The sequence below is a fragment of the Felis catus genome, chromosome X, assembly GCF_018350175.1.
Source record: "Felis catus isolate Fca126 chromosome X, F.catus_Fca126_mat1.0, whole genome shotgun sequence".
Classification (NCBI taxonomy): Eukaryota; Metazoa; Chordata; class Mammalia; order Carnivora; family Felidae; genus Felis; species Felis catus.
Genome location: NC_058386.1, coordinates 2,483,878 through 2,498,576, shown reverse-complemented (window position 1 = coordinate 2,498,576; position 14,699 = coordinate 2,483,878). Strand labels below are relative to the sequence as shown.

General features: G+C 43.5%; 1 long non-coding RNA gene across 4 annotated transcripts in view; it reads left to right on the top strand.

Moving 5' to 3' along the window:
• LOC123383337 overlaps positions 1-14,699 on the top strand; it is a 275,231-nt gene that overhangs the window by 188,591 nt on the left and 71,941 nt on the right. The gene's annotated exons all lie outside the window — the stretch shown is intronic.

Below are 14,699 nucleotides of genomic sequence, written 5' to 3'. Positions count from 1 at the left end.
TGTGGTTTCCATCTGGATGATCTGTGCGGGTGTTTTATATATCTTTCATATGGCTAGCTTTGTGAACGTATGAAACACAGCTGTCATAACTATTTATTTAAATTTTTTTAACGTTTTTTATTTATTTTTGGGACAGAGAGAGACAGAGCGTGAACGGGGGAGGGGCAGAGAGAGAGGGAGACACAGAATCGGAAACAGGCACCAGGCTCTGAGCCATCAGCCCAGAGCCCGACGCTGGGCTCGAACTCACGTGAGATCACGCGAGATCTCGCGAGATCATGACCTGAGCCGAAGTCGGAGGCTCAATCCACTGAGCCACCCAGGCGCCCCTAAGATTTTGTTTTAATGTGTATTTGTTTTTGAGGGAAACAGAGACCAAGCACGAGCAGGGGAGGGGCAGAGAGAGAGGGAGAGGGAGACACAGAATCGGAAACAGGCTCCAGGCTCCGAGCCATCAGCCCAGAGCCTGACGCCGGGCTCGAACTCACGGACCGCGAGATCGTGACCTGGCTGAAGTCGGACGCTCAAACGACTGCACCACCCAGGCGCCCCTGTCATAACTATTTAATGTCGCTGTGCATATTTGACCCTCTGTGTCACTGAAGGGGCCATTGCCATTGATCAGTTTTTTTCTCTGTCTTATGTGTTATATTTTCCAACCGCTTCTCATGCCTGGAAACTTTTGTTTGGATGCCAGATGTTGTACAATTTATCTTGCGGGGGGTTGCCTACTTTTGTATCCTGTAGGTATTTCTCAGCTTACTTTTAAGGTGTGTGATATGCATGATCAGATGGACACAGAGTAGTAACCAAGTTAGACCATATTGTGGACCTATAAACAAGTGTCTGTAAACTCAAAGAAAATCCACTCATACAATAATGGTACCTGACCCCGGCGATATTGAATCATAATAAAAAATTGAAACATACCTAGGAAATCCACTAACATCAGAAACTAACACACTTTTAAATTACTAAGGTGTCAAAGAAGAAGTGAGTAAGGGAAATTAGAATGAGTCTTGAACAAAATGAAGGCAAATTTAGTAGACGTGTGGGATGATATTAAAGCATTACCTAGTGGAAATGTATAGCTTTAAATGACTATGTTGGAAAAGAATGAAGGTCTTAAGTCAGTGACCCCTGCTTCCACATTAAGAAGCTGGACTAAGAACCTGTCAAACCCAAAGTAGACAGAAAAATGGAAACCATGTAAGGGAATGAAAAGGAAATAGAATAGCCAGGGTAAGAATACAAAAATTGGAGTAAGGAGTATACAAAAACAGTGATTACCTTCCCCAATAACTAGAGACATTCTCTTCCCAATAATAGCAAAGTAATATTTAACACCCTTGAGTTTACAAATAGAAGAGATTGCCACACTCAGCATTTTCTCCTTTTCCCCCACTTTTTACAGTAGAATTTCACTCTGATTTCCTAAAGTCAGGCTGTTTTCTTTCTGACCCATCATTTCCAATGGCTTCTTTGTTGGGTTTCCTTTGACTTTTCTTTTTATATGCTAATATTCCCGTAGATACACTTCACATTTCCCCCCTTTCTTCTCCAGAACAACACCCAAGCTTAGTGACCCACCTCTTTGATAGGGTTATTCCCACACTCTGTCAGACTCTTGGCATCTCACGGAGATTCTCATTTCACCCCAAACTTCATCCAGTGTCAAATATCTGTGTGTCTGCATGTGACCACAAGTCCACATAAACATTGTCATATCCCGGTTTCTTTATAAAGGTGGAAATCCCACCGTAGTTTCCTGGAACAGACATGTGCTCACTGTATTTGGGAACATGATAAAAAGGTCATCTGCTCATTATTATAGCTAAGAACTACATAGAATCACATATTCTTCATCGATATGTATATATTTATGAGTTTATGTGTATAAACGTGCAAAAATCATGTAATGCGAACTCCTCTATATGTATGTATATAGAGCATATATACACATACATATAAAACAAAAATACATAATTATACTTTACATAATATATAACACATCATTCTAATGTAATCATCATTAATATATCATGTTAACACATAATGCATGATATAAATGTTCTATTAATATTAATTTATATAATCATATAACAGAAATATTAATTTATATGCAATTATTAATATAATATATAAATGTTAAGTATTACATAATATGAGTATTAATTTATATACAATTGTATAACATAAGTATTTATATATAGTATATCAATATTAATTTATAGAATTATATAATATAAACATTTATATATAATCACATAATATGTTAGTATTAATTTATATGCAATCATAAACTATGTAACCATATATATAACAGTGTGTCGATACTAATTAATATAATTATATAATATAAACATTAATTTATATATAATCACATAATATGTTAGTATTAATTTATACACAATCATATAATATATAACCATTAAATTATATATAATATAGTGCATCGATATTAATTTATATAACTACATAATATAAACATTAATTTATATATAATCACATATGTATTAATTTATACACAATCATAATTATAAGCATTAATTATATATAATATAGTGTATCGATATTAATTTATATAATTATATAATGTAAAGATTAATTTACATGACAATGTGATACAGGAATATTAATTTACCTATAATAATACATCACAATAGAGAAATATTACTTTTCACGTCATGTATGTAACAAAAATCTCAGGATTGAATGGCAAAGCCCTGGACTTTGATCTGTATCATCTGCCATGAAAAACACATTTTTCCCCCCCAGGAGATAAATTCTAAATAATGCAAGTGAGAATGAGAAGTGAACAGACCTACAACGTGCCCCCCGCGACGTAGAGTGATGTGTCCCAAATAGGTTCGCAGAACCGGTGCCTCCTTCGAGGGGAGGTGCATTCACGTGGTGGAAAGCGTGTGCGTGCACCCTGGGCCTTGTGCTCCACGCCGTGGTCCGGGTTTATGCCGCACATCAGAGCCTTTCCTGTTGTGCAACTCTTGCCTCCCACCCCCACTTGTGAAGGAACATCCCGTGCCTTCATTGCACGCTTTCCTGCAAAGCCTTGAGTAGGTCTACGGGGAGAAGCTCCGAGAGCATCCTCAATTATGCTTCTAATTGTTTCCGCCTGAATCTCTCCGGGCAGGAGATACAGTGTTCTTTCCCCGACTTTTCTGCCTCTGAGTAGAAGCTTCCGGATCTTGGCGGGGAGAGCAGGAGCCAGCCTCTCCCATCTCCTAATTGGTATTCACTCAGGGTGTTCACAGTAATTGTGTGGAGGGAATCGGAAGGAGGCTTTCTGCAGTGGGGGCTGCATGACATCAGCGTTCTGGGCTCCTGGAAGGACGCTGCAACGTGGCCAAAGCATCCACAAGCTTAAGCTGAAAAGCACAGCGGATTTCTTCCTGCTCACCGTGCGCTGTTGACACGGGCTTCTCAAAACTGTGTCTCTCTTTATACTTGTAAACGTTGAGCCCCAGAAATGCGGTTCATTAGAAACAGAAGAAAGAAAGGCAGAGAGAAGCCCATTTCCCTCTTTTATTTCATTGCTAGCTTCGAACGCACTCTTGCCACAAAGCAAGAAGAATCAGAGAGAAACATGCTTTGTGTGTGCTGATTGTGTGTGTGTGTGTGTGTCATTGTTCTCCTAGAAACATGATTTGTTTTTACATGTAACATTACCCTAAAGAACAGCTCAGCAAGCCTAGTACTTTCCTAGTGCTGCTGTATCAGGGTCCCACAGGCAAAGCGGCTTCAACAACACACATGTGTCCTCTCTCAGTCCTGGAGTTTGTGAGTCCGAGATCCAGGCGGGGCTGAGGCTGGAAATCTTAGATCCAGGTGAGGTCGAGGCTGGTTCCTCCTTGGCGTGTACATAATGTGTTCTCCCTGTGTCCTCACGTGGTCATCCGTCTGCGCATGTCTGTGTCCTGATCTCTTCTTTTAAGGACCCCAGCCCTAGGGGATCAGGGCCCATCCTAATGACCTCATTTCACCTTAATCCCCTCTTTTTTTAATGTTTATTTATCCTTGAAAGAGAGAGAGAGAGAGAGAGAGAGAGTGGGGGAGGGGCAGAGAGAGAGGGAGACACAGAATCTGAAGCAAGCTCCAGGCTCTGAGCTGTCAGCACAGAGCCCGACATGGGGCTCGAACCCAACGAACCGTGAGACCGTGACCTGAGCCGAAGTCGGACGCCCAACCAACTAACCCACCCAGGCATCCCATTACTCCACTCTTTAAAGACCCAATCTGCAGATATATCCACATTCTGAGGTCCTGGGTTTAGGGCTTCAACATATGGATTATTTTGGAGGGGCTGTGACTATGGCACAATTCAAAGCATCACAGCAGTATTTAAGGAGAGACTAGATTTCCCCGCATAGGCTATGTCTGCTTAGGTAAATCAACATGATCCTTAAGCACATTTTAAAATTATCTGATGGGTATGCAAAAGGCTCTTTAGCAATATGAGCCCCCAAAACGGAGGAAACAAAACCTTGGCCCCTTTCCTTTGATGGCATATCTGAAGGTCCACATAACTACAGGGATGACATCTCCCAGCCTCCCCCAGTCTAATCAGGGACACAGCAGTGCAAATTAGTCACAGAGCTGGGACTTCCCGTGCCTCTTAGTTAAATATACTCTAAAGCTGGCTTTACATGTTTTATCTTGCTGTAAAACCCAATTCCCTCCATACAGGTCTACACGTCCTCGAACTGCTCTAAAAACGAATCCGCCCTCCCCCTCCCGGTTTAGTCTTATTCAACGATAGAATGAAACTACGTCCCAGGTGATTCTCCTCTGTTGCTACATATTCGTGTTTTGGGGAGGGGGCGTGCGGAATCTGAGTCACAAGAATCACAGTATGAGTAGCTGGTGACTCTTGGTCTGAAGACGAGGGGCTCAGGGCTGTTGGGAAGTGTCATAAATGCAATCCTTTCTGTAGTGGATACATCAAGAAAGAAATATATAAGGATATTCTGCAGATTTATGGTGATAATCCAGGAGAATAACTAAAACCATAAAGAAAATAAACTTCAGTTTACCCGTCCGCCCATCACAGGCTAGAAATATTTGGTCTTCCTTTGTATCCTGTCTCTGTCTGTTTCTCTCTCCTTCTTCATTTTAGTATATTATTATTATTTTAAATGTTTTATTTATTTTTGAGAGAGAGAGAGAGAGAGAGAGAGAGAGAGAATGAGTGGGGGAGGGGCAGAGAGAAAGAGGGAGACACAGAATCCCAAGCAGGCTCCTAGCTCTGAGCTGTCAGCACCGAGCCTGACGCAGGGCTCGAACTCGTGAGCCATGAGATCATGACCTGAGCCGAAGTTGGAAGCTTAAGCAACTGAGCCACCCAGGCGCCCCGTATATTATTATCATTATTTTAAGCAGGTTGAATGTGGAGTCCGGCTTCTACTTGAGGTCACTGCTATTGGGCTGTATCGAATAGGCAACGTGATTCTAACACGAGGCACTCACTAATTCTTACTGAAATGTGTCTCTCAAAGGTCGCTATCGGTGCCCATTAGCCCACAGATGGTTTCCTATGTCACAGACATTTGACAATTCAGTGTGAACTCAGTGCACATCCGTGCAGGATGAAATTGCCAACCAAAAGAGGAGGCATTTCATGAAGCCCCTCGAAGCAAATATTCCCGACCACACCGAGTCCCCGACCAACGCGCACCTGGCCATGAACACCCAAAGAAACTCTTCACTAAGCTTAGCAACTCAGCAAGTTTTCAACCATGTCCCCAAGGACACTTGGCTCCTGAGTCACAAGGAACGAACTGGACCTTCCCCCTCTGTCTCTGTTTTATTCTCATGGCCCACTGATGCCCCACAAGTTTGCTCAACCAACTGTGTTCATTCCAGCAGCCACGTGCTTGGCCACGTTTTGACTCTGAGAAAATGGGCTGACTCACTGACGGTGGCTCCCCTGTATCCATCCAGTATCTCCTTTACCTCTCAGATCGCAACACTGGCTTTCTCTCCTTGCTTGCCATTCAATGCCCACGATCGTTCTGAGTTTTAAGGTTACCATGCTTTCCTGCCCTGAAAAGAATGAGGCTAATTTGCAAAATCCCATTTTAACATCACACTTTCCTGTTTGTCTCCAAGTACACATTCTCCTTCCTTTGGGGGCATCTTAATGATGACAGACAAAAAAACCAAGATTTCCATTTTCACTCTGTTTCACAACCAGGGTGATCCTTTTGTTTCTGGTGAAAATGCCCTTCCTCCCTGTTACCCACCTGCATACCTATTTCCTTCCTTCCCTCCTTCCCTCCTTCCTTCCTCCCTTCCTTCCCTCACTCTCTCCTTCCCTCACTCTCTCCTTCCCTCACTCCTTTCCTTCCTTCCTTCCTTCCTTCCTTCCTTCCTTCCTTCCTTCCTTCCCTCCTTCCTTCCTTCCTTCCTCCCTCTTTCTGTCCTTCCTTCCATCCATCTTCCTTCCTTCCTTCCTTCCTTCCTTCCTTCCTTCCTTCCTTCCTTCCTCCCTCTTTCTGTCCTTCCTTCCATCCATCTTCCTTCCTTCCTTCCTTCCTTCCTTCCTTCCTTCCTTCCTTCCTCCCTCCCTCCCTCCCTCCCTCCCTCCCTCCCTCCCTCTTTCTGTCCTTCCTTCCATCCATCTTCCTTCCTTCCTCCCTTCCTTCCTTCCTTCCCTCACTCTCTCCTTCCCTCTCTCCTTCTTTCCTTCCTTCCTTCCTTCCTTCCTTCCTTCCTTCCTTCCTTCCTTCCCTCACTCTCTTCTTCTTTCCTTCCTTCCTTCCTTCCTTCCTTCCCTCACTCTCTCCTTCCTTCCTTCCTTCCTTCCTTCCTTCCTTCCTTCCTTTCTTCCTTCCTTCCTTCCCTCACTCTCTCCTTCCCTCTCTCCTTCCTTCCTTCCTTCCTTCCTTCCTTCCTTCCTTCCTTCCTTCCCTCCTTCCTTTCCTTCCCCTTCTTTCCTTCCTTCCTTCCTTCCTTCCTTCCTTCCTTCCTTCCTTCCTTCCTTCCCTCCTCCCTCCCTTCCTTTCCCCCCATTTCTTCCTTTCTTCCCTCTTTCCCTTCCTTCCCTCTCCCTCCTCCTTCCTTCTTTCCTTCTTTCTTTCCTTTCTTCCTCCCTCCCTTCCTTCTTCCCTCCCTTCCTTCCTTTCTCCCTTCCTTCTTTCCTTCCTACCCTCCTTCCAAGAAGCTAAACACATCTGTCTCGTTGATAGCGTGAGCATAATATACACTATCCCCCCACTCATGGGATTGTCTAGATGTCAAAATAGGAAGATGCCCTATTTCTTTCAAACCTGCTTTCCAGGTGGGTGGCATATATACATGGCTCTCCACAAAGCTTCCCAAAGAGAAAATACTCTAACAAAGAGCGTTATCATTCAGTCAGCCTACTAGACATGAAAGCCTGCGTGCGGAGGGCTTGCATCGCAAGAGCCCTGCATTGACACAGATGCATGGTGCGTGAACGTGCAAATTTAATGCTTACCAAAGACGAATGGATTCAATGCATGCCCCGTCCTTCACACTGGTTTGCAAACCCCTTCCTCCACCTTACTGCTTCCTTCAGAATTGTGGGTTTCCTGGTGAAACTGGCACCCACATCTCCCTCTCTCTCCATTGGTAGAATGTTCTACTGGGCAATACTGTTAACCTGTGTGTCATCCCCTATCCCGCTTTACATCTGTCTTGTCCATTTAGCTGCTCCACGATCTCATTCCCGGAACATCATGGCCCCTGACAGTGTAGAATCTGGAGGACTCATTTATCATTTCTTATACGTCTCTCTGCCATCATCACCACATTGAGAGTAACCCCAAATCATACCTTTATTTCTTATGCAGAACTTGTGGTAGGTCAATGCTAAAACCAGTCTGTGCACATCGACTATGGCTTGAAGAAAACGTGCAAGTCGAATGCCAGTGATGGATTCTTGCTCCGTGTTAGGGAGGGGACCCGGCAGGAAGGTGATGAGCAGTAATTAATCTGACTCTTCTCCAAGGGGAAAAGAAAAGTCACCATAGGGGAGCCTTTTGACAAGGCACACTTGTAAAATTCAAAAGGATGCAATTACAGGCTTATGCTCTCAGAGTAACTAACCCTTCCCAGGAAGAGGTTGATATATACTTAGGTGTCTCCAGGGGATGTTGGAGTATTATCTTATGGGAAAGTCGATGATTAATTATCATGGGCCTCCACGAACCACTGAAGCTCAGCTTGTGCCCAACTTGATTGAAAGCCCGTGTCCAATGCAATTACCAGCTTGTCGATCAGATTTCTCAAAATAGAACGTGGAACGTCGCATGGGGCGGGTTACAATATTTATGTTGCATTAATTGTGATGCCCAACATCAAAAACACAACGTCCAAAGAGAAATTTCACTATTTCCTTCAAAATTCCATGATGGCATTAAGATTAAAAAAAAAAACAAAACTATTGCTAGTAGTTGAAGGATCATAAAGTACAAATAAGTAACCACCTGCTTAACTTTTAAATTGCATATGGTTGAGGCACCTGGATGGTTCAGTCAGTGGAGCATGTGATTCTTGATCTTGTGGTTGTGAGTTCCACCCCCACATTGTGTGTAGAGATTACTTTAAAATAAAATCTTTAGGGGCACCTGGGTGGCTCAGTGGGTTGAGCGTCTGAATCTTGGTTTCAGCTCAGGTCATGATCTCGTGGTGCATGAGTTGGAGTCCTGAGTCAGGCTCTCTGCTGTCAGCACAGCTGCCCCCCCCCCCCGCTCCTCCTCTGCTCGCTCTGTGTCTCTCAAAAATAAATGATGATTGGGGCGCCTGGGTGGCGCAGTCGGTTAAGCGTCTGACTTCAGCCAGGTCACGATCTCGCGGTCCATGAGTTCGAGCCCCGCGTCGGGCTCTGTGCTGACAGCTCAGAGCCTGGAGCCCGTTTCAGATTCTGTGTCTCCCTCTCTCTCTGCCCCTCCCCTGTTCATGCTCTGTCTCTCTCTGTCTCAAAAATAAATAAACGTTAAAAAAAATTTTTTTAAAAAAATAAATAAATGATGATTAAAAATGTTTAAAAAACCAAAATCATTAAAAGATAAATTAAATTACATAGGGTCAAAACGTGTAATAGATGCGTCTGATGACAAAAGTTTGAAGATGTCCTACATCTCCTTGGAAAACCTTACACACACACAAATTAAGATATGAATTAACACATTTCTATAAGAACAAAGTGTAATATGAGAACACATTAGCAATTTGTTGACATGGAAACATCTTACAAATAATGTTGTGCAAGTCAGACAGAATAACTTTGCATGTCAGACACACATAGTAGGCATACATACCAACCTTAAATTCTACATGTGTGTGGGGGAAATGTCATATGGAGAAGAAGGAAGAGAAGGACATGGGAGATGAACACACGGACACCCACACAAACTAGAAGTCAAAACTCTCGTGCTCAAAACACTTCTTTATTCAGATTATGTCCTCTTTTTCCTTGCACTACACCACTTCCCATCCCTGGAATGACAGCCCAGAGACATGCTTCTCAAATTTCAGCCGACCAGAGCCTTGCACAACCTGAAGACCTTCTTCCTATTAGAATTCCCATCATTTCATGCTTTCAGTGCTGCCTCCACCCCCACTTAGAGTGTGAATTCATTGCATGGAAGTGAAATAGTAATTCTTGATTTATGACATATGCTCATTACTGGTCCACACATTGCTTCTTTTATTCTCCTTCCCTTCCTCCTTCCCTTTTTCGTTCATTCCCTTTATCTCCCTTTATCCCCCACCATCCAACACACACACACACACACACACACACACACACACACACACACACTGACCTTAACAACAAGCTGTAAATACTACACGTACTTCATTCCTTTTTCCTGCCACAGTGCCTTCAAGAAATTCACCTTGGGCTGCCTGGGTGGGTCAGTCAGTTAAGTGTCCAACTTCGGCTCAGGTCATGATCTCAGGGTTCGTGGGTTAGGCCCCCCATCAGGCCCTGTGCTGACAGCTCGGAGCCTGGAGCCTGCTTGGGATTCTGTGTCTCCCTCTCTCTCTGTCCTTCCTCCACTCGTGCTCTGTCTCTCTCTCTCTCAAAAATCAATATTGAAAATGAAATAAAAGTGTGATCTACAGCTTGTGCTATTTTAGCAATTTCATTTCTTTCCTTTAATGCATTGCAAAGTTTCCTGAACATTATTAGGCTTTGTCCTGCCTGATTTCTTTTGATTGCCGTATAATATTTCCTGGCATTACAATACAACACAGTTCCATTTACAATTGTGGCAAGTGCTCGTTTATTGCTTTTGACCACCATGTATGTCATTATAGTGATAAATGAGTTTGCTCACAGGAGAGGTGTAGCAGGAAGGTGCTACATCGAGCATGTAAATATCCCACACGTTGAAAAGCAGATGACGATGTCCTTGTCTATGTGCAGAGTCCTGCACTTAGGGGCTTAAGTTAAACGTCATTTTCTCAGAAGATCACATGGCTTGCATTGCACATAAGTGAGGCAGGAGTGAGCCAAGCAACAAAACAGGTAAAAAACAAGGTCACCAGATTCAACACAGATTTCGAAGAAAATAAAACTGTTGGTATAGAGAGAACACAGCAGACCACTTCTCCCTCCCTGAGTATAAAGGAAAACAATGTAAAAATGAGAAAAACCAGGGCGAAAATAAGAACGAGATCACATCACACATAGTGATCTCTGCCTCAGAAACAGTAACCGGTCTCAGAAGTTGCTTCACAATTCCAGCTTTCCTTTAAAACTAACCAATATATTGGTTGTCTCTATTCCTGACACCTGAAACAGCTCTAGGCACTTGGGAGTGCTGAATACAAATCTTTAAACATAGAGGATGCCTTACGATTTATAAGTAATTTTTACATAGAACAATCCATATAATCATGCCCTCCATCACTGGATAAATTTACTGTCATTAATTCCCACTCCATGCTGTGCTCCGTAGCTCTTTAGGCAGAATATGAGACCAACAGTGTAAAACATGAATAAAATAACTGGGATCAACAAATGCACCAGGCTTTTTTTTTTAAGTTTATTTATTTTTGAGAGAGAAAGAGAGCAAGTGGGGTAGGGGCAGACAGAGAGAGAGAGAGAGAGACAGAGAATCCCAGACAGGCTCCACACTGTCAGCACAGAGCCTGACACAGGGCTCGAACTCACAAACCATGAGATCATGACCTGAGTGGAGAAATCAAGAGTCAGATGCTTTAGCGACTGAGCCCCCCAGGTACCCTGACAAATGCACCAGTTTTATGAAAGAAAGGATTATTGAAAAATGGATTTTCTTCCCAGTGATGATCATTTTACAGGTTTTCCATGAGAATGCGTATTGCTTTGCTAATGGAAAGAGATCTGCATTCTTTAGAAAAATCACACCCTTCACACCTAGGACGTATGAAAAAATGGTGCGCCTATGGTAGGCATGGTCCATATGATTAAAGGGAAGCTGGTTGCAGTCTTGCACAAGAAGAACTCTGAATCTCCCTATTGCAAATGCAATTCCAACAAGCAAGCCCTTTGGGTGCTCCGCTGTTGGGGACACGCAGTAGGTGGAATGACAGTTGACTTGTTTTCCTTTACTCTGAAATCAATTACAAGCCCACTGGACATGACTCGATAATGAATATTTGCTAATTAAATCTACTCTCATTTTTTAGATCAGGATTTTAGCTGTTGAAATCAGTGACCCAGACTTGATAATATTTCTGTGCCGGAGACTTACCAGCGACGAGGCGCCTGAGCGCTATTTACTAACAATGAATAGCAAACAGGAAAACAGTGGAGATTCAATGGATTCAGTTGGTGGCCTTTAAAATCCCCCCCCCCCAAAAAATGTTATTGTCCACCATTGAGTGCCTGCAGTATTGCAGACGTCATGTTAAGGATTTTTCTTTCAATAGTTCATGAAGTCATTATACTAACATGCTGAGGCAGCTCATGCTTGTTTTACTTATGAGAGAAAGCCCACAGAGAGGAAGACACATTGCACAGGATAGTTACTAGTGGAGTCATGGTTAGAATGGTGGCGCCCACATCTAACAAGAGCCAGATTACTGGGAAGTATGAATAAATGGTCTTCTGGATGGGCAAATGTTTTCTTTCATCTTCCCACCCCTGTTCCTCTTTCATTTGTGACTAAGGGGTGGCCAGAAACAGAGCATGTGGTGATTCTTCCAGAGGACCACACAGCAACGTTTCCTGGGCCATACAGTAGGGTTCTGCATGACTCGGGAACAACACGCGTCCCCATTTGCTTGGAAGGAGAGTGGCCTCCAGAGGAAACTGCCAGTGTCTTGACAGCTGCCTCGTGGTTACATCCGGGAAACGGAAGAGAACTAAGCCTCCAGAACTATCACCCGGAGACGTCCACAACCTGAGCTTTGATTCCTGTGAATAGGTCACCCTCCATGGCAAAGGGGGCTTTGAGTATGTTATCACATCAAGGATCTTGAGGTGATGGGATGGTCCTGGATTATCCAGGTGGGCCCACTGTTGTCACAGGGGCCCTTATCAGAGGAGGACTTGAAGATCAATGTAGAGAGAAGATGTCCTCACGGAAGCAGAGGTGTACTGAATCTGCCCTTCAAGACTCACTTTGGACTTCTGGCCTCCAGAACCATAAAAGAACAAATGTGTGTTGTTTTAAGCCGCCAAGTGTGTGCTCATTTGTTACAGAGGCATAAAAACACTCATACGCCCTCCCACCACGGCCAGCCTGGCCGTCCCTTCACTGTGGAGGAATTTGCAAATTATTTCCCTTTTACATTACTCAGTCGTCCAGAAATTCATCTTCAGTAGAGGAGCCAGTGACCATGGCACCTCCTTGGAGGGACCAGGTGACCGAGATGGCCTATTTTTTTCATCAGTGTATTCACCAAAGACCACTAAAACGCAAGTCGGGATTCTTAGCATCTCACAATTGTGATGTAAGACAGCTCTTACTGACGAAGAAAACAAAGGCACTAAGGTATAAATTGGAGATTTCCTCCTGGACACTTTTCATCCAAATACCCATTACCTATTCGGTAACTGAAATAGCGTCTGATGTTGTATGAAAACTGGTAGGATTTTCTTCCTTTCTTTCTTCTTTTCTCCCTCTCCCGCTATAACACGTGAATGTTGCAAACCTACAAAATAAAGGGAATTTAATCCAGTGCTTCTCAAACTCAGGGAGAGCATCAGAACCACCTGGATCGTTGTTAAAAACACAGATTGATGCCTCCCCCCCCCCCCCCCCAGGGATTCTGAGTCCGTAGGGCCATGGTGTCACTGGAGAAACTGCAGCACCAAGAATTCCCAAGGGAGAATGAAGTTTCTGGTCTTTGGAGGACATTTTGGAAAGCACTATTTTAGTCTTTAGTCTCCGTAAATAATCCAAGTGATTCTCAACTTGGGATATTTTAGCCCCCAGGGGACACTTGGCAATGTCAGGAGACATCTCAGCTCTCATCTTTGGGGGTGTGGGATGCCTCCAGCACCTAGTGGGTAGAGACCAGGGATGCTGCAAAATTTCCTACTTAGAGTGCACCACGAAAGAATGGTCTGGTCCAAAATGTCAATGGCTTTCTGGTGGAGAGCCCCAATGACATACAGCGAGATCCACACATGCTATGGCTTTTTGTCTTTGAGCAGTTTACTGAGTGTCCGTAAGCTTTAATTTGTCAATATATAAAATAGAAATAAAATGTTAATAGAGTTATAAAAAAGATGAGATGAGATAATGCAACAAATTATGCAGCCGATTGTAAACTCGCCGTAAAAATGTATTGATATAAAATATATCCCTCCACTTTAATAATATATAATTTCCTAGTCAAGCAAGGCATATATTCAGAATCACAGGGGGCTTTGAGGTTCTATTATAAATAAGCAACCTATTGTCACATCAAGCTAATCACCCAGCAAAAAAATGCATATTGGCCTTTCCTGGCAAGATGCGTCTTTTATTTTTTAATGTTTATTTATTGACTTTGAGAGAGAGAGAGCAGGGGAGGGGCAGAGAAAGAGGGAGAAAGAATCCCAAGCAGGTTCCGCACTGTCAGCACAGACCCCACCACAGGGCTCGAACCCACAAACCGTGAGATCATGACCTGAGCCAAAACCAAGAGTTGGACGTTCAACCGACTGAATCACCCGGGCGCCCCTGGAACGATGAGTCCGGAGAACTGAAAGAACAATGTGTCTTCTTCTGTTTCCACCAATGGAAACTTCCGTTTCTTGATAGCACCTGAATCACCAGACTTAACATCAGGCCAACAGAAATCCATTCCAGCCCGTGTAGCTGATCCACGTGGCTACCTTATTTGAAACCCTCCACTGTGCTGGTTAACTTGCAGATGAACTTGCCATGCTGATGAGAAACGATGGACACGTCTTTTACAAAAGTGTGTCCAGGGTTTCGCCAGGAAAATATCAGCCCTCGTTCAAGCATCGGCAAAGCGTTATTAAAGACTGGGTATGCGTGGTTTAAAAGTGTTTATTTACCGCCCCCCCCAAAAATGCTCTTGATATTACAAAATTTATGGTTTTTCAAATGGTATTCTCCAAAGTCTTTCTCTCCAGGGCCTGCTGTTTTGATATTTAATACATGAGATGTGTCAGATAGAAGGTTGAGGAGGAGGAATGTCTATCAAAATTGCTAATAATTTAGAGCCATTATGCCGGGGAGCTTTTCAGAGGAAGAAGCAGAAAGGAT